Source organism: Lynx canadensis, chromosome A2 (genome assembly GCF_007474595.2).
Source record: "Lynx canadensis isolate LIC74 chromosome A2, mLynCan4.pri.v2, whole genome shotgun sequence".
Classification (NCBI taxonomy): domain Eukaryota; kingdom Metazoa; phylum Chordata; class Mammalia; order Carnivora; family Felidae; genus Lynx; species Lynx canadensis.
The window spans coordinates 52,134,551-52,155,132 of record NC_044304.2 but is presented as its reverse complement, the minus strand read 5'-3'; the positions used below and the strand labels follow the sequence as shown (position 1 = coordinate 52,155,132).

Genomic DNA, 20,582 nt, shown 5'->3' with positions numbered 1-20,582 from the left:
AGAAGAGAAGAGAAGAGAGAAGAGTAAAGTGCAGGGAAATGGGGGAGGGAAGCTATTTGGGGCAAGAAAGACCCAGTGTTTGCCTGGGATCATTTCTGCTCGGTGTACCTGGAGGCCAGTGATTGGAACCAGCAAACTGAGCAGCCCTTTTCAGCCCACAGATTCTGCACAAGAAACAGAATCTTCCCTGGGTTTCCTCACACAAGCACTGCTTATAAGCAAATAGCAACACCCTCAAGACTCTATCCTGTCCTTGGGCCACAACCTCTCCTTGAGGTCCATGCAGGACTTGGTGTCTCCTCCTCCAGGTCTGATTTTTCCTCCTTTGTCACATCTCTTCTGTAATCACTTCGTTGTGCCCTCTTGGTGGGGCCTGCCTGTTCCATCTGTTTACATCAGCAACTTGTCAACATTTGGGGGCCATGGATGTCTCTGAGAATCTGAGGACAGCTACAGACTCTCCTCTCTTCCCCCAAAGGTGCACAGACACAGATATGTGTACCAGCTTTTGGATGGTTCAGAGACTCAGACTTCCCTGCTAAAGTACTTGTGCTGTGTGACCTACGGTCTTAATTCTTCTAGTTGAAACCCTTCCCAGCTCAGGGTTTCTTTTACCAGTGGTCTAGTCCCTCACTCAGTTTTTGCATTCATTCATTTACTCACTCATCCACCTACTTACTCACTCACTCACCAAAAACACTCCTATGCACCAAGTGCTGAGCTAGACTCTGGAATATGCAAATAAGTCTTGATATGGAAGTTTCTGCCTCAAGAGGCCCCGCTCTGGTAGAAAAGACAGACATGTAGGTAAGTAGATAATTCATGCATTATGTAATCAGCGGAATATAAAGGATGGAGGACCAAAGAGTAGCTAATTACAGAGGCAGTCAGGGAGGGCTTCTCCAAGGAGGTGATCCAGGTATTGGACCATAAAGGAGTTCAGGACATGGGAAATGGGGACAGAGGGAAGAAGAGAATAAAATCTTACTAAATGCCAGCCACTTTACACATGACAATGGAAATAGTTACATTTATGTAACTTGAATTTTTCCTTGTATTATTTTTTATTTTCATATAAATTAACATCTTCGAAAAACTGAAATAGAGATGCTATTTATGGCAGGACACACAGTGATCCTTGTGTTAACTGGGCTATTACTTCATTGAAGAATGGTCATATACGCATTAGAGGGACTAAAGGGGACAGGAACATTGTAAAGCAGTAACAAAAAAAGGTATTGCTTCTTTGCACTTAACCTTCAAACAAAAAAGAGTCCATACTTTACATAAATGCAAATGTAAGTCATTCAGTTGGTGACAAAGCAGGGATTTAAACCCAGTCCTCAAAAACAAGAAATAAGAACCAGCAGAGGGTGGTGTCATTGGGTCCTGGAGCTCACATCTGGAGGACTGGGTTGTTTCATCCAGACACTGTCCTTGGCCCACAGTGCTGGCAGCATCCTCAGCTTATTCACAGCCCTGCCCCAGCCAGTTAAGCATCCTGTTTCCAAACCAACAGTCAGCTCTACTGACATGTCAGTTATTTCAAACAACCTCTTGCTGTAACATATACTGTAATCCAGGTGAATGCAAGTCAGATGTATAAGAATCAGAGCCAACAGCTGATATCAATAGTCAAAAATGAGAGGCCAGCAGTCAATAGGGCCGACGGTTCCTGCCCAGACAGCTCATCGTGGTATAAAAGCTCCCATTTCTCTTAGCCTTACAGACACAATCTTGCGTGGATCTTCAGCATTTCATATAAATTCTTGAGTATCTTCCTTCAGAATGAACCCCCACACCGTGGTCAACTGGCTTATGTCTGTGAAAAGACAGGAGGAAGCTAAAATCTATTGCTTTTAACTGCATAATTTCCACTTTTGTCTCTATGGTATGGCAGAAGATTAATTATCCAGAATGCCCAGGCCCCAAAGGATGACATATCTATCTTAACCCCCAATGCTCACAAAATGTAAGGAAAAGAATGTTATCCTATAAAATAGAACAAGTGAAAATCATAGGACTTTATCTTTACTCTGTGGGACCACCTTGATGTGACTAAACTTGTTGGTTATACTCCACCTGGTCTTTTTTTTTTTTTTTTTTTTTTTTTTTTTTTTTTTGAGAGAGAGAGCGAGAGAGCGCACACACGAGCAAGCAAGGTAGAGGGGCAGAGGGAGAGAGAGAATCTTAGGCTGAGCATGAAGCCTGATGTGGGGCTGGATCCTAGGACCCTGGGATCATGACCTGAGTCAAAATCAGGAGACGAGTTGGATACTCAACCAACTGAGCACCCAGGAACCCCTCCACCTGGTCTGTTTTTGAGTGAACATTAAGGGGTCACTTATAACCTGGCCAAATGCACCCTCACTATGCCCTCAGCAGCATACATAGCAGACTACTCCTCAATGACCACAGTAGTATGATTTATTAAATAGATAACAATTATTTTGAAGTAATTCCATTGTTTAAAGTTCTAAATGCATGTTCTGCTTCTACATTACATTGAGGAGAACTACCCTTCCTCCACTGGTATCCACACCTTCATTTTTACGTTTTTTAAAATAAAACCATAAGGGAAATAAAATATTCAGATGAACTGCTCAAAGACCACAGTACAGACAATGACTTAGGCTGCCAAAACGAAACCACTGGCTGGCAGGCATTAGCTAGAAAAATCCCTTTGTGAGCTGAGGTTTGAGAGCCTCAAGTCAGGGAACAAAAGGTGGTTTAGGGGCATCATTATGTAATGGACACAAGTGGAGAGTGGTATGAAAGTTGAAATGCAATGCTGAGGACAGCCTGTATCTGACACTGGTCCTGGTTCTCTTAACAGCCCCCTTCTGATTTGTTTCTGCCCTCAGTTATACCAGTCATTGGGATATCATCTTTGATTTTTCCTGAGAACAGCTGTAGATTGTCCATACAATACAGATCTTGTCATTAAGAAATTGTACATAAATGGCATTTACTCTGCCCTATCCCTCCTGTGTTCATGGCAGACATCACTAATCGATCACAATACTCTGTGCAGCTAAGCATGGACACAGCCTCAGAACCCTCCACAGTACTCCAGGCAGCTCCATAATCAGCTGGGAAGAAACCCACTATCTTCTACCCTTGATCTAGCCCACTTTTCATTTATGCCTTCACAGTCTCCTGCAGGTCCTTAGTCCCTGTGCCCAGAGTGGTAAGCCCCATATCTCGTGCTTAAGGAAAGACCTGCTGAATGTGCATACCTGAATGGGGTTCCTGGGGTCATGACACCCAAAGGAGCAGTGTGAAACAGGAAAAGGAGGCTAGAGAGACAGGCCGGAAGGTTCTTTGTGAATGGATTCGGCCTTTGGGTGCCGACAGTGGAGTTGCAGCTGGGTCTCCAAGGATAAGCAGGAATGGGAGAGGCTGAGTCAGGCAGGGAAGATGTGGAACTAGCCAACAATGTGGAAGTGGGCTGAGAATACTGTCCCCTGGGTTGTCCTCCAGGTGTTCAAGCTGGAGTCTGCCTCCCCTCTTTCCTGAGCTGTGTCCCCATTCAATCAGTGGTATTAAGACCCACCAACTTGATCTCCAACTATATTCTGAAATTACACCCTCTCTTCAGCCCCACCACCAAAGCCTTTCATTATCTTTCTTCTCAGTCATGCACCAGCCCCACTCTGTCCACACTGCAGGCAAGTTTCAAAACTATGAATTCAGCATGTGTCTTCCTGCTTCTCTGAATCTGCCCTCCCCAACCGCACATTGAAGGCCGTGGGATATAGCGCAAAGGATTAGGCTTTGAGTCAGATGACCCCGTGTTCAAATCTTGGGCTTCCCTGGCTTGCTGTGTGACTTGATCAGTCTCTATCCTTCCCCCAACTACTTTGTCCTCTGCTGTACCAGGTTCCTCACCCTTGGAAAGCATGCCAGGCTCCTTCAAGGCCTCCTTATCTTTTTGTGCCTTCTTCTATTTGTACTATCCAGCCCCAGGTGTTCCTCCTGGGTGTGTTTGAATCCCCACAAGGCTGAGGACTCCTCAAAGTCAGGGACCCTGCCATTCAGGTGTGATACCATTGTCCTACCTACTTTATACATCAGGCAGCTGAAGCCCAGAATGGTGTTTCTGAAGTACTATAAGCCCCCACTCACCCTTATCCATGGGGGATATGTTCCAAGATCCAGATAGGTAGGACTGAACCCTATATATACTATGTTTTTTCCTGTATGTACATACCTATGATAAAGTTTAATTAATAAATTAGTCACAGTAAGAGATTAAACACTTTAATGAACATTAACTAAGAATAAACTAGAACAATTATAACAATATACTGCAATAAAAGTTAAGTGAATGTGGTCTCTCTCTCCCAAAATACCTCACTGTACTATACTTATCCCTCTTGTGATGCTGTGAGATGATAACGTGCCTGTGTAAGGAGAAGCAAGGTGAATGACCTAGACTACTGTGACATAGCATTAGGCTACTATTGACCTTCTGACATCAGGAGGAGGATCATCTGCTTCCAGGGAGGAACTGAAACCGCAGAGATCAAAACCATGAATAAGGGGCGGGGGGCCGGACTACTGTACCTCAGTATCAGCTCAGGATCCACCCTCTAAACCTATAAGCCATGCCATCTGCCCACCTGTTACGGACAGCTGGAGTGCCACTTCCTCCCTGACTCCCTCCCCCACCACACACACATCCCTGTCACTCCAGTGCTCTCTGGTCCCCTCTAGCTGCTCTCCACCTGCTGTTTTATCACCTTGTAAGTGTAAGATTTCTAAAATATGAGCTCCTTGAGGAAAGGGAGTTTTGTCTTTTACTTTCCCTGCTATGTCCACAGTGCCCAGGACAGCACAAGGTACATAAAACAAGCTCAATAAACATTTGGTGGATGGATGAACAAATAAGCAGGCTGAGGTCTGGGACCCCAAGGTTAGACTGCAGGGTTTCACAACACTACCGTGTGCTTCCTCTGTAGGAAACGCTGGGTCCGCATAAAATGGGATTCAGAAAATCGAATCGGATTTTCAGAGGAGTGTTTATAAATAAGGAAGTAAGAGATCTGGCTTTAAAAGACAGATCAGTTCAGATGCAGAGGTCAAGGAAGTGCAGATACAAGGTACTTTGCAGCAAAGTTCAGCATGGCTTTCAAGATGCCCGAGGCTACAGGAGTCTCTGGAAGAGCCAAGCAGGGCTTGGGCATTTAGCTAAAATATGCAGTGTTTGGTGATGGGCATAAAAGTCACTGACAAGGTACCATCAAGTCTGGCTGGTAGCTCAGACCCAGAGAGTTGGGTGTGGGGGAAGGAGGGTCTAATCTGTCAGACCTCAGAGGCCCCTGAAGTGAGGCTCCTGCCCCAAGCACATCCCCCTTGGTTAAGGAAGAGGTTTTGTTTTGTTTTTTACTATTGTTTAATTTCCTTTCAGCAGGTCAAGTCCTCTTGAATATAAAGGTTAGCACACTTGGTGGTAATTATACTGTATCCTGTTTTAATTGACTCTAATTGCTCATTTGCATTCCAATACTGGAATTGTGGAGCATTTTCCCCCTACTTCCAGGACACAGCTATTTATTTCATAGCAGGGAGACTGTCTGATCATTGAGAACATGACAAAAGTTACAGAAAGGCTGCCCCTCCCTAAGTTTTCCAGGATAATGGGGTCAATTGGAAAGTTGAGCCTTGTTCAAAAGGCTTTGGGAAAGTAGGCTGGTGTGGGGGCAAAGACATAGAACCACAGGGTCAGAAGATCCAATATAATAAGTGGCTTGAGCAAGTTCCATTGCCTCTCTGGGCTGGCACTTTACCATCCACAAGAGGCAGGGATGAACTAATCCAAGCTTCAATCATCTTTATACCATTTTCTCAATTTTTTTTGCCATATATATGTATGCTTTTGTATTATTTACTTAATATTTTCTATAATTCAATATTCTCTCTTATGTTCAATAAATATATGTAATGGAAAAACTGAATTACCGCCATAAACAGAAAACCATTACCTCTAATGACAAATATAGAAGGTAAATGCAAAAATAAATGCAATGAAAACAAAGCATGATTAAATTATAGCCAAAGGCTCAGTTAGAGTCTGGGCTATGTTCTCTGTTCAAAACCAAGAGTAGCAAGTGTCAAGGAGGTGCTAAAAGATGAAGCAGTTAACTGTACCTTTTGCCTTAAGCAACATGGAAAGGGAATATTATCTCATTATGTAATCGGATGTTCTTTAATCCAGGTTCATGTATCACTAAAATCATCCTGTGGACTGCCAGTAGAAAAAAACACTTCCCATATTTGTGGGATAGATCACATGGATGATCGCTGGGGTCCTGCCCAGCAACCACAATGTTTTCTAGAACAGTCCAGGATTAACCACAACCCTTTCAAAGGACCAGGATTTGTAGAGCTATCCAAGGTCCTGACTCTAATTTAGGCTGAACCTTCTGAGAGCCAGTTACCTAGGGCCTTGGAAGATGCTGTTGGTAATTGAGGCACCACCGGGTGCCAAAGATGTGTCGTATACTATCTCTGACTGATCTTCATGCCAGTCGAATAGGTTCTGGCCCCATTTTGTAGACAAAAACAAACAAACAAACAAAAAACAAAAACACTTGAGGATTAAAGAAAGAAGTGGATTGTGCCAAGTCACAGAACGGTAAGTAATCAGAAGTCAGCTCTTTCTACCATACAAGCTGTGCTCCATGCCATAAACCTGGCCAGACATGCCTTCCTATTTTCAACTCCTGTTTCTCCCTCTGTCTGTCCTTAACTTCAAAGGTCCAGTTTTCTTGACTTTTGCCAGCAACTCATCGTAGCCTACCACCCCAGTGTGGGAAATATTGTATTAGTCTAGCCTTCCCCCCACCCCTTCCATTCTAGCTGGGCTTGCCCCTGTGTGTAGGGTACATATGCCCATTACATATGATTGCAATCCTTAGAGAATCAATGTTTTTAATATCAACAGATTTTCCCCAGTGCCAGTTTTTGAGGGAAAACTACCTGAATTCCTAGGTAGGGACACCATAGCAGGCACTAAATAGTCTGGTATGATCTCCCAGAGGATGTTACTGATCTCTCAAAACAAGGTTCTAGGAGAATGTGGATCTGAAGGAGGGATGTCACCATGAACACATCTGGCCTCTTCACCCTTTTTAGAGACATTATTCTTAGACCATTCTAACAGAAATAGGAAATGAAGAAAAAAACATTCTGTTCTAGCAATCAAATTCTAAATAGGTGGATGGAGCCATGTCTTCACAAGAGTATAGCAAAGATATTCACTATTCAAGGAGATAACAGCATTTCAGCAATGCAGAAATATTTCCTTGGGAAGCTGAAGTTATAATTTTTATGCAGTGATTTGTGGTGTGTCTTTATCTATAAAAGTTAGTCCATGTGTGGAGCCTAAAATCACCAGCCAGCCTTGGGACCCATGTTTCAGGGTACTGTCCTAGATCTGGGTTGAGAGGGACAGGGTTAGAACTGGAGGCAGCAAGCAGAGTGGGATGAGCTAGCTCTAGTCCCCATTTTACCATAGTGGCAGAGAACATGGGCCCCCTTTCAAGATTCACATTCCCTTTTTCTGCAGTAACAAAATGCCTATTTTTGACTGGATCCATGGCTTTCTAGAATAAAGGCAACATTTCCCAGACCCTCTTGCAGCTAGGTGTGGCCATGTGACTACACTATGTACAAATTCCAGGTTGTATCTTTAAAGGGAAGAGCTGTATCCTATTCTCCTCTTGCCCATCCCACAGGCTGGAATGAAGACCAAGTTGTGAGAAATCTTAGACCATGGAAATGAGGGCAACCATTCTAACAGAAATAGGAAATGAAGAAAAACATGGCAACAGAACAGAAACAGCCTGGGTCCCCAACAGCAGGCAGCTTATACCTGGACTGTTATGGGAGAGAGAAATACACGTTCTTTCCACTACTGCTCTTTGAGGTCTCCGTTGTAAGAAGTCCAACATGTAACCTAAATATCTAACCATGGATTGCCTCTGTGATCTTGGATAGGCCCTGTCCTGCTCTAAGTCTGTATCATTTTTTCTTAAATGAAGGCACTAGCCCAAATGATCCACCTTATTCCTTTCTACTCAGAATGAAAAGAAGATTCCAAGGATGACCTGAGAATCCTGAAGGTACACTCTTCAGAGCCACCATCCTTCCACACCTGGAATCAACCAGGAATGGCAACAAATACAGTCAGGAAGTCTTCAGAAAGGTACAGTCCATAAAATTAAAAGAGCAGTTAAAACAGACCTGTCAAAGAGATCGCCATTTCTAACAAACCACTGTTTTAACCTTCTCTGTCACAGTTTAGAATGAGCCTGACAGGGTGAGTAGCCAAATTTGGTGTGGATCCCATCATCAAGTAGAAAGGTGCATACATGGGTTAGAAGGTCTCTGAGGTCTTCCTGAGCCCCTGTCCTCTTCATGTGTGAAATGAGGATAACACTTATTTCAAAGGTTGATGTGAGAATTTGAGATCACCATGCAAGGCAACTGCCACACAGACACTGCTCAATAATTGGAAAAACTGTGACTGCCTTTGCATCACTAGGTCAATAAGCAATGTCCCTCCAGCCCAGTAAGTGAGTAGCTTTGGCCAGTAGAAATCAACATATCTGGGGGTTCAAGAATGTAAACAAAGAGGCTGGAGTCATCTCTGTCTCGGCGGTAAGGGTGGGGGGGGGCAGGAGAGTGGCTCTTGAAAACCCTTATGGGATCCTCTCATTAACAATGGGAGCGAAGAGCATTGTTGGGGCAGCAGAAAGCAGAAGGCTGGTGTAAAGAGGTACTAAATCATTGGCTGGGACAATCTAGGTGAAGAGGACCAGAGATAAGAAAAACATCAGAACAGAAGGGAAGTGCACATAGCCACTGTGAGGGGGTGCAGCAGCCAGACTCTGAAATGAAGCTAGAGAGAGAGGTAGGAGTAAGCCAAAGAGGCCATTATGGGTGAGAATCCTCTGGAGTCTTGACTCCAGCCAACAGCTATGGTCACTGAAGGGGGCAGGGTGCAAACAGTTCTTAGATGTAATAGGAGAAATTATACCAGGATAAAACCCCCTAAGACCAAGTTCCAAATTAAAAGAATAGAAGGGACTGAAAGGCTGCAGTGAAGGGAAGGATGGGTCCCAGCTGTGTCATCACAGGGACAAAGCTTGCCCTGTGAAAGGGGGGAGCCAGACTTTCAGGGGGAAGCCAAGGACAATAAGCATTGCCAACCCTCATGAGGCTTCAGGAACCCAGTGAGAAAGGAGCCTGGGGGCTCCCCATTGAGGGGTATGTGGCTGTTGGGGGATCAGGTACAGTTTATGGGGGGAAATTTGCTAAGACTTCTCAGATTCTGACCCAAAAATGCCACTGCCAGCCCTCATAGGTTATGAAGGAAAGATTAGATCAATAAGGCATCTTCAGGGGTTGGGGCATGGTGGGCACAGAACCAAACATCTTAGGAATGGTGTTACTCTTTCTTCTTGTTAATGGTTGGGGCCATAAAGATCATCTACACCCATGGACTAGTCCAACTTGGAGATCCCATGGTTTTATTATTTACCAATCAGGGGTATGCTGGTTGGAACAGAGGGATTAAGAGGGAAAAGTGCTCTGTTCAGGAGAAATGGAAAATCAGGAGATCCCTAATAATGACAGGACTAACACTTATTGCTGGTTCTACATGCTTCCTTCTTATGTTATCCAGTTCTATAAGATAAAAACCATTATCATTTCCCCTTTCACAGAAGTGGACAGTGAGGCACCCAGAAGCTGAGTATTTAGCCCATGGTTAAACAGTAAAAACAGGATTCAAGCTCAGATCTGTCTGGCTCCAAAACCAGCACTCAACCACTACATAGTCCCATAGTGAATTCAAGTGGCCTTACAATCCAACCAGCTTCATCTCACACATTTCCCTGTGGTCCCCGAACAAACCCTGCACTTTCATGGGTGTAAGCCTTTGCTTTTGTCATTCTCTTCACCTGGAAGGTCCTTTCCCCCTTTTCTAGTTAACAAAATCTTGCCAACCTTCAAGACTGGTCAATTACCATGTCTTTCAGGAATCAGCATTAGGCTACAGGATGAAATCCTCCTTCCTTAGCCTACAGCACATGGGGGCAGTATAGGGGGATCAACCTTGACAGCAGAATAACCAAGCTCAAATCCCGCCTCTGGCACTTTCTGTGTACATGACCTACTTTTGGCAAGTTATTGTCTTTCTAGGTCTTGATATTTTCTTCTATAAAATGGGATAATCATACAGCCAATTAACTCAATCCCTTTGAGCCTTGGGCTCTTAACTCTATGGAATATGGATAACAGTTCCTACCTCTTATGGTTAAGGGTGAGAATTAAATGAACCAATGCCTACACAATACCAGGCACAGAAACTTCACACATTGGCTCATAGCAAACAGCCTCCCAGCCTTCTTTCACTTAGCTCTGATATCATTCTACCTTCTCGTACACCTGCCTCTCCTAAAGTGGGATTCACTGAAGGGCAAACGCCTTATTCATCTTTGCAGGCTCTGAATGCTTTTCACAAAGGCCTACACAGACTAAATAGTGGGTGAATGAACACATTATGACCTCAATAATCCAGAAAGAACAAATGGAACAAAACAGGATATAATCCCATGTGTCTGCAACAGGCCTTAAATGTAAACAGTTCTCACTTTGAGCCTCTCCATCTGAGGATTAAGAGCTTTCTAATTCAATTCACCAGCCATTTATTGAGCCCACTGTGTGTCAGGCCCTCTGCTGTTTTTGGAAAGCATGCTGATGAATGAGTCGGACCCCTGCCTATAAGGGCATACAAGCCAGCCCTAGACATGGACAGCCATAATGGTGGACCCATTCAGTAGTAGCAGCGGGAGCTCAGGAACACATCACTCTGATGAGGGAGCAGGCAGCTCAGGTGGCAGTGGTGTAGCTAGAGAGCTCTTCATGGGCCTGGGCTGCGAAGGGAGACAGACTGTCCCTATTGCTCTAAAGAGTCCTGATCTAGAATGTACTGTGTGAATACATTCCTCAGAGCAAGAAAGAACTGTCAGGACATGGAACACGTGGGGTGCTTCAGCCTGGGACCATCATCTCCAGGGAAAGAAACCAGCTTTGCATGGTAGTAGAAAAGCTGGGGGCCCAGAGGTGACAAGGTACTTAAATAGCAACCATGCTCATTAAGACGGTTGAGCCCGATTCAAATCTTTGTCCACAGGATATCTAAAAATCACTGGATGGGGGAGTCTAGTGTTTAAGCCTATTTCATGGTGAGTTAAGATTAACTAGAGAGGCAATGCTATTGATTTTTACATAGCTCCACCATAAAGACCACAAAAATGAAAACAAATCCCCAGACAAGCTCAAATGACATAAATATTCCATGCAGCGCCCAGCCAAGCTTACAAGAGCTTTAGGAGCTATTATTTACTGCCTGGAAAACACACTTGGTACCTTGGCTAATAATGATTTAAACCCCATCCATCTCTCTCGGACTAGAAGGCTGGTGTCACCATGGAGACCAAGAGCACCATTAAAGCACACCATTAAATCCCAGGCAGGGGTTGTGGGGAGGCTGTCAGACGAGAAGCACCACACTACATCCTCTTACGATAGTCTTTAACACGCTTCCTCTTGGCAATGGAGGTGTGGAGAGGAAAGCCAACATTCAGGGACTGTGTCTCAGTCAGAAAGAGCTGCCTGGATCCTGCATCACCTGTTCTCTAAGACAAACCACTTCCCATCAGCCCACAGGCCAATCACCTGCTGTTCTGCTGGGTCTGCCTTAGGAGTCCTGAACAACACGGATCCCACCTAGGCCACCTGTGGCTGCAAAATGCTCCCTCCAAAACAGCTTTATGACTTGAAAGAAGAATCTACACTTGCCTCTGTTGATGGAGACCCACCTTCTGTCTGCCACCTCTCCACTCAGCAGCCACCCCGGAAGACACCAGGCACACCTATTAGGTCAAACTCAGTAATTTCTTAGCACGTGTCCTCCAATTTTGCAGCTTTCACTTTCCCTCATTAGATGATGCCTCTGGTTTCCTGTTTCCATTCCGCATGATTTTTTTTTTTTAGTCTCTTTCACAGACTCATTTCTTCACTCATTCTTTCCATCAATTTATCAGCCAGTTGACCAACTTTGATGAGCATGTGTCCTGTGCCAGATGCCGTGGGAGGCATAGAGGATACAAAGATAGATTGGGAGCGAGCCCCGCCCTCTGTTTCACAGTTACACTTGCTCTCTGTAGATTCCAAAGCTGATTCCCAAAAATCTGGCCTCAGCCAACCTCTATTTGCTCTCTACCCACCCTCCTGACTTGCCTTACTTACTCCAGTAGTTAAGCACATCACCGATGTGCCGATGGCCTTCAGTCTCTCTCACCAGCCCAGCCGTATCTCAAATTTAAGACCCACATTTTCAACTCCTTTTGTTCCTTATGTGTACATCCACCCGGATTTCTGACCTATAATTCCACATGCTCAAAACCGAAACCACGACTTTCTCCCCCAAACAGGTTCCTCCTTGTGTGTCCCTTTGCTGGATAATGGTGTCACCCTTTGTCTCTCACCCCCCTCTTCATGAATAAATTAAGAAATGCACAGCTGGACTCCACTGCCCCAGAGCCCCTTCAGTGCACTGAAGCTGGACGCGCTCTCACCACGCGTGGACAGATGCGGTGGGCTCTCCTCCCTCACTCCCTCCTCAGGCCTTTCAATCCTGGCTTTTCTCGACTTCCCAGGGAACTCAGCTTCCTTTTCAGGTTCCTTCTCCACCTCTCAGCCTCCCCAAACCCCTTATCTTTACCCCTCCTCCCTTCTCTTGCATTCTCTCCCTGGGTAGCCCATCTGTTCCCACAGTTTCAATTCCACCAATTCGAAGATGCATGCTTTCCGCACTGTTCACCTTATTATCTCTGAAGTCACGATGCCCCCCCTCAGGTGGCAGCTGCAGGGTCACCACTGCTCCCTGAGTATAAGGGCCCTAGGTCAGAGCTGTCCCTATTATCATCGCTTCAGTTGAGGGGCTTTGTAGGTTAAAATCGTTTAGGGGCCCCTGGGTGGCTCAGTCGGTTAAGTGTCTGACTTCAGCTCAGGTCATGAACTCATGGGTTGTGAGTTCGAGCCCCACATTGGGCTCTGTAATGACAGCTCGGAGCCTGGAACTTGCTTCAGATTCTGTGTCTCTCTGTGCCCCTCCTCTGCTCATGCTCTCTCTCTCTCTCTCTCTCTCTCTCTCTCTCTCTCTCTCCCTCTCTCAAATAATAAATAAACATTGAAAAAAATAGTTTAAATTAATTTCAATCAATTTCTGGTGTTTAAAAGGTCTTTTGAAAAGATTACACTGACAGGCACACAAAAAGAGGTGAAAATTGATACTGTAAAGCAAATATAAGTCGTTAGAAAAATAATCATAATTTTATCTTTTCTTATGAAGAAACAACCAAGTACAGTTAACCTTTGAACAATATAGGTTTGAACTCTGCAGGTCCTCTTATATGGACTGTATTATAAATCCAGTAGAGTGCTGTAAATGTATTTTCTCTTATGATTTTTTATTTTATAGAGAAGAGAAAGAGCATGAGTGGGGTGAGTGGTAGAAGGAGAGAGGGAGGGAGACAGAATCTCAAGTAGGCTCCAATGCTCAGCGTGGAGTCCGATGTGGTGGCTCGATCCCATGACCCTGGGATCATGACCTGAGCCAAAATCAAGAGTCGGATGCTCAATCGACTGAGCCACTGAGGCACCCCCCTTATAATTTTCTTAATAACATTTTCTTTAGCTTACTTGACTGTAAGACTACAATATATGATACATATACAAAATATGTGTTAGTCACCTGCTTATGTTATTGGTCAACAGCAGGCTATTAGTTAAGTCTTTGGGGAGTCAAAACTTAATATATTGATTTTCAACTGTGCAGCCCTAACCCCCATGTGGCTCAAGCATCAACTGTACTTTATGGATCTAAGAAAATACCTTCCAGGACATGAAGCTGTATTATATTGTTACTGCAGTACATGCAAACAATAGCTATTAAAATCCAAACAATATGCCAGCAGACAAGAGAATCCACCAAAGAAACTTCAAAACAGTGAGAGTCCATTAGAGTCTTGGGTGGTTATTTCATGTGGCACATGTGAAGTTCAGGGAACACAGAGCAGATGAATTAGAGGTATTTTTGCTTCTGGTAAACACCCTTCTCAATTGGTAGTATTTTGTACTGGTATATAAAATAGTGGTGTAACTTACATCAGATGAAATTACACTATCAGAAATTCCTCATCATTTGGGGGACACAAGCCTCTTTGAAAATGAGAGGACAGCTGTGAACCATCACCCTAGAAAAATGTGGTTATCCACATGGTCCCAAAAGTTTTACACAATTCCAAGAGGTTTAAGGGCTCCCTGAAGCATCCGTGGACCCCTAACATATATGCTGGTGCCCCCCTGCCGACATCCCTCCCTCCTGGGCTCTAGACCACTGTGCAGACACTCTCTACTTACAGTGCTACAGACATCACAAATGCAACAGGGATCTCCCTCAGCTCTAGCCGTGCCTTATCCTCCTGCCGGGTCCCCCATCTCAGCCAGCAGTGCCACCAGGCACCACACACTTGAACCAGGAACCTGGGTTTCCTTGCAGACGTCTCTGTTCCTTTCACCCTCTACATTCAGTCACGGGGGGGGGGTGGGTGGGGGCTGATTTGCACTCCTGTGTTGGTTCTCAAACCTGTCCTCTTGTCCCCACTGCAAAGCTGCCACCGTGTGCTGGTGAACCAGCAGAAGAGGGCCCCAGCCTTGGCTCCTGTTGACCCACTCTCCATGTCACCGTCACAGGGGCCTTTTCATAAGGAAACCCTGGTCATGTCACCCCTCTGCTTTCAGCCTTCCAGTGACTCTCCATTCCTTTCATCTTCTTACTAGGCTGGCCTACAAACCCCTCCTAAGCTGGTCCCTGCCTACCAACCCAGCCTACCTTTCTCCGTTGCCTCTTGAGGAATGCACATTGGCCACAGTGTGGATTTCCTTCTATTCCTTTCCTGAGCCATGTTCCCTCTTTCTATCCCTTCTATTCCTTTCTTTCTTTTCCTTTCCTGAGCCATGTTCCCTCCTTCTCTCTCTCTCTGGACCATCCCGTGTGTTATACGGGGACCACATCTTAGTTATTTGCCTGTGTGTCTACAGGACTTATCGGTCCCTGTGATCCAATAGGTGTTTAATAAATGCATGATGAATTCATCTTTATTTTAAGTTTATTTATTTGAGAGAGAGAGAGAGAGAGAGAGAGAGAGAGAGAGAGAGAGAGAGAGAGAGCAGGGGAGGGGCAGAGAGTGAGGGAGAATCCCAAGCAGGCTCCCCACTGTCAATGCAGAGCCCAACAGAGGACTTGAACCCCAAGAACTGCGAGATCGTGACCTGAGCCAAAGTCAAGAGTCAGATAATTAACTGACTGAGCCACCAAGGCACCCGTGAATTCATCTTTAAACATACACTTCCATAAAACACTAACGCAGTATTAAACGCTGTGGTGAGGCAGATGAATGAAGTGGGTCCAGTCCCAGCTCTGTGATCATGAGCAGGTGACAACACCTCTCCAAGCCTCGACGTGCACACCCATAATGTGGGAATGAAAATATCTACTCAGAGGATTGTTGTCAAGGCTAAACAGCTTAACGTACATTGGTGCTTGTCAACGAAGTAGTACTGTTGCCTAAGGGGTGACCTGGAGACACGCGGGCCATTTGAGGTCATCACAAAGATAGAGACCCAGCACTTAACGACCGAGGGCTAGGAGGGCTGGTAATTCTGCAACGCATGGGACACTCCCCACATAACAAAAACTGCTCTGTTTCACACGCTTTCCCAATGTGCCACTAGACATTCATGGGGGTGGGGAGCTGTTTCTGACTATCAAGCCTAGAATCTGTTTTACAAGTAACTTCAAAGTATATTTTACCTCATTTTAATATAAACTGAATTTTCCAGAAATGGAATTACCATGTAAATTGAGGGTACACTGTACACTCTCTTATTCAGTTCTTTACCAAACGTTAATGTCATTCATTATTTCAGAAAATCCTATCACCGATGGTAACGCCACAGATAGAGCCCAGTGGTCAATGAAACACCCGTCTACCCACATTTGTAGCTGCTGCATTCATGGTGATTCCATAATAGATGTGGTTAGCTCTTATTTCAAGATGTAAACCAGAGAAAAAGCACTGACAATATTCTGTGAAAACTTAGCTCTCTTTTTAAAAAAAAAAATTTTTTTTAACATTTATTTATTATTGAGAGACAGAGAGAGACAGAGCATGAGCACGGGAGGGGCCGAAAGATGGGGAGACACAGAATCCAAAGCAGGCTCCAGCTCCAGGCTCCAAGCTATCAGCAGAGAGCCCAACGCGGGGCTCAAACTCACAAACGGCGAGATCATGACCTGAGTCAAAGTCGGATGCTCAACCGACGGAGCCACCCAAGCGCCCCAAACTTGGCTCTCTTGTCTTATATCCAGATTTTTTCGTGCCAGGCTGCTGCCAGCACCTGATGACTCTATTACCTTTGTGGCATGCTGGAACATTTACATATTGAAACACATGCTATTTTATTAGAAGTTGCTTCCTTTTTGTTTCTCTTTTAAAAGAGAGCTGGGTGATGGGGCGCCTGGGTGGCTCAGTCGGTTAAGCGGCTGACTTCGGCTCAGGTCATGATCTCGCGGTCCATGAGTTCGAGCCCCGCATCGGGCTCTGTGCTGACAGCTCAGAGCCTGGAGCCTGTTTCATATTCTGTGTCTCCCTCTCTCTGACCCTCCCCTGTTCATGCTCTGTCTCTCCCTGTCTCAAAAATAAATAAAACGTTTAAAAAAAATTAAAAAAAAATAAAAGACAGCTGGGTGTTATATCAATTTTCTTGAACTTATCTGTGCAGGTAGATTATTTATGAATTGCATTTCAGGGCGATAAAGGCATTATTGCAAATCTTTGCCATAAAGAAGGGGTGCTGGGTCTGTGAGTGGCTTAAGCGGCACCGGGGGGTGGTGGGCAGTTAGGGCTGGCATGGATTGAGCACCTGCCTCCTGGTGTTGATACTGCTATTGTCAGTATACTGGGTCCATCCTAACTGTGACACAACATACTTGCGATTCAGGATAAAAATCATGTCTGGCTTCTGCAGAGTGAATTATCTTCTGCTTCAATGTTCTCACCGGGGGTTCGAGTTCATTACACATGGGGGGTTGTCAAATAGGAAGGAAGATAGCTACTGCCATGGCACAATGCACAGTGCGAGGCCTATCTGTGCCCCCTCCACTTTCCCTAAACACATCCCTGGTCAAGGACCCTCAGTGGATCCTGACCGTCCATGTGACCTTAGTCTGGCACTTGTGCCCCCCTCCCCTGAAATCTGGCCTTGCCTATGGCTTCCCAATCTCCATGACCACAACTGACTCCCCCTTTCCATACCCCTGATCCTCTGGAAGGCCCAGCTCAGCCCCTGCCCCTGGGCTGTCCTTCAAAGTGAAGCTCAGGTCCCACCTCTTCCAGAAGGCTTTTCCAGACTACTCTGGGCCACAGTAGCTTCCTTATCCAAGCTCTGTACCAGCATGACAGTGCCATTATTTGACAACTAATCTGTACTACAAAATAGTGTTAATTATCTCCAAGAAAGGGAGTCCAGTCTTACTTCTCCACTAGACTGAGAACCTTTTTAAGTTAGAGAATGAGTTTATAAAAAACCACAAGCAATTAAATAAAAACAACAGTGATCTGTGTGTGTCCTGTGTGACAAGCACCAGGCAAGTATTTGCATGCCTCACCCCACTTAAACCTTAACGTGCCTCAGACCACTGACATGGGCACTCTTACTGTCCCCAGTGAAGGCTGAGGAATTAGCTCAGAGGCAAAAGAAAGGCCCATGCCCAGACCTGCAGGGCAGAGCTTCGGTTCAAACTCAGGACCACCAGGCTCTGCTCTCTTCTGCCTGTCTACCTCCAGGTCACCTGCCTATGGTGCCAAGCACATATTAAGCACTTGGGCTGGTGAATATTCATCTAGGCCAGGAAGGCAGCCAACACGTATTCAGGGCTCTGCATACACTGGTGGGAACAACACCAGTTTCGAGATCCACTTTGGCAGACCTGGGTTCAAATCCTGACTCCTCAAACAGCTAAGTGGCCCCTCTGCACATCACTCACCTCTGGGCCTCAGTATCTTCATTTATAAAGTGAGTTTGCTAATACTCACCTGACGGTCTGTTGTGAAGGTTAAGTTCAATAATGAAAGTAGAGTGCCCAGCCCAATGTCAGACACACAGTAAGCCCTCAGTAAATGTTTACTCAGCTTAGGGCAAAGACCTGAGCTTTGAACCTGGGTCAGTCTGACTCCATAGCTTCTGTGACACCCTCCATATCATCCTGCATCCCCCTCCCCAGACCTACCATCACCCCTCATTTTCTGCTGGTCCTTAGGTAAGGGTATCACACCTACAGCTGCACACTTGGGATCACACACAATTCCTATGGACTCTGCCTCATTTTTCACTCCTCTCCCCCAAGATAGGTTGTCCCTCTGTTTTCCTAGCCACCGGTGTTGGGAGGAGGTGGAAGGAAGAGGGCTTGGTTGTGTGATTGTCAGGAAATTGCTTTGGAACTTTCACCCCAATCAATGAAATGGGTCCTAACACATGACAGGCAACACATACTTGTCAGCTGATTGAATCAACTAACAAGAAATAAGGAAATGCAGAAGAGCCCCTGACAATAAGCAATGGATGCTCACTCACTGAATGAGGAGGGAAGAGGAAGGGAAAGAGGAAAAGAGAGAAGGAAAAAAGAAGAGAGGAAAGCGGGGGGGGGGAGGGGGGAAGGATGTAAGCCAGCTGCTGGTGGACCGTAATCACAAGCACAAAACCCCTTCGCAGCAACATTAACACAGGTGTTTGAATCACGTGACTGTAGCCTAGCTACCTTGCACGTTATAGAGTCTTTCCTACACTCTCGTCCAAAGGTGTCCTACCCACGCCCGGCTGAGTGCACAGGGGCTACCCTGCCGTGCCCCCTGCCCGGGACCATTGTCCACCACTGCCAGGCTCAGCTTCTTTCACCATGGCTTTCATTGCATCACTTCTCTGAGAACTCTGGAGCAGCCCCCATTACCTGTAGCACCCACTCTGGTCTCTCAAAATCAGCCAACCAATATTATAGCACTGAGTATTTCAAAGTGAAAGGCTAGTTTCCCCAGAATGTTCCTGTGCTGCCTTCTGATCCTTATACACGTATAACCAGAGTTTATACCTTGTTTAATCATAACATGATGTAATTCAATATTGTATAATGTACCTTTTCCATTTAACAGTCCTTCGCAAAGCATGTTCTCCCCATTTTGCCAAAAGCTATTTTTAAATTCCACCGAGTAAATATCCCATGACATAATAAGCTATTCCATGACTGTTGGGCTCTTAGGATCCCTTTTTTTTTCTTTACACCATTGAAAATGCTGAAGGAAATACTTTATTCATATGGTTTCCCATCCCCATGGGAGGTGATTTTGATAGGAAGGTTAAAAAGTATGAAATTTCTGCCAAAATCACCAGCCTCATCCATCCAGAAAACCTTGGTCCACTCCCCGCCTCCCCCAGCAAGACACTCCCCGCCAACAGCTCTTCCCTCGTGTCTGGTTGCCTTCCCTCCCGCCCTGACATTCTGGCCCACATTTGAAAGTCCAGCTTGAATCCTTCCCCGGCATTTGGGGAATGTTCACATTGGATGGAGGAGATTTAAGTCTCCCTCACTGCAAGCTAGCTTTCCCCCCAAACCTGCCTCCCTGCCTCTATGCCTCTCACCCCGCCAGTCCTCCCTGTGTCACTGGCAAGTAACAGGCATTGGCAGGGTGACGGGCAGCACCGTGCCTTCTTCCCACTCCTGCTTCCTCTTTTTGCTGTTTTTATGCCCTACCCTGATATCTCCTGTTCCTCCAGGAAGCTTTCCAGACCCCTTCCACTCTCATCCTTCCGGGCCTTCTCTGAACTCCTCTGGTGGCCCTTGATGGCAGCCACCTGCCAGCAGCATGCAGCCGGCCCAAGTTTGCCTGTCATTGTCTCATGACTGCCAGGCTTGTGAGCTCAGGGAGACTTCTTACTCGGAGAGGCAAATATTTATTAAGCATGCCCTGTGCCTGGGACTGCAGATAGCAACTCCAAACAAGTTTAGAGGCTGGAGTGTAAGCAGGCAAGTAAACAGGCAGTTATGAAACATCCCTGTGCTAGGGATGATCCCAGGGAAGCAGTGACATCCAAGCTGCATGGTTATTAATTTACCCCACGACAGAGGAGAAAGGAGATTGCAGGGAAAAGGAACTGTACAAAACCCAAAAATACTCAGTGCTACGATATTGGTTGGCTGATTTTGAGAGACCAGAGTGGGTGCTACAGGTAATGGGGGCTGCTCCAGAGTTCTCAGAGAAGTGATTCGATGAAAGCCATGGTGAAGGAAGCTGAGCCTGGCAGTGGTGGACAATGGGCCTGGGCAGGGGGCACGGAGGGTAGCCCCTGTGCTATCAGCCAGGTGGGTAGGACACCTCTGGATGATGGCA

General features: G+C 45.7%; 1 protein-coding gene across 1 annotated transcript in view; it reads right to left on the bottom strand.

Moving 5' to 3' along the window:
• SLC6A11 (solute carrier family 6 member 11) overlaps positions 1-20,582 on the bottom strand; it is a 134,002-nt gene that overhangs the window by 71,857 nt on the left and 41,563 nt on the right. The window lies entirely within an intron of this gene.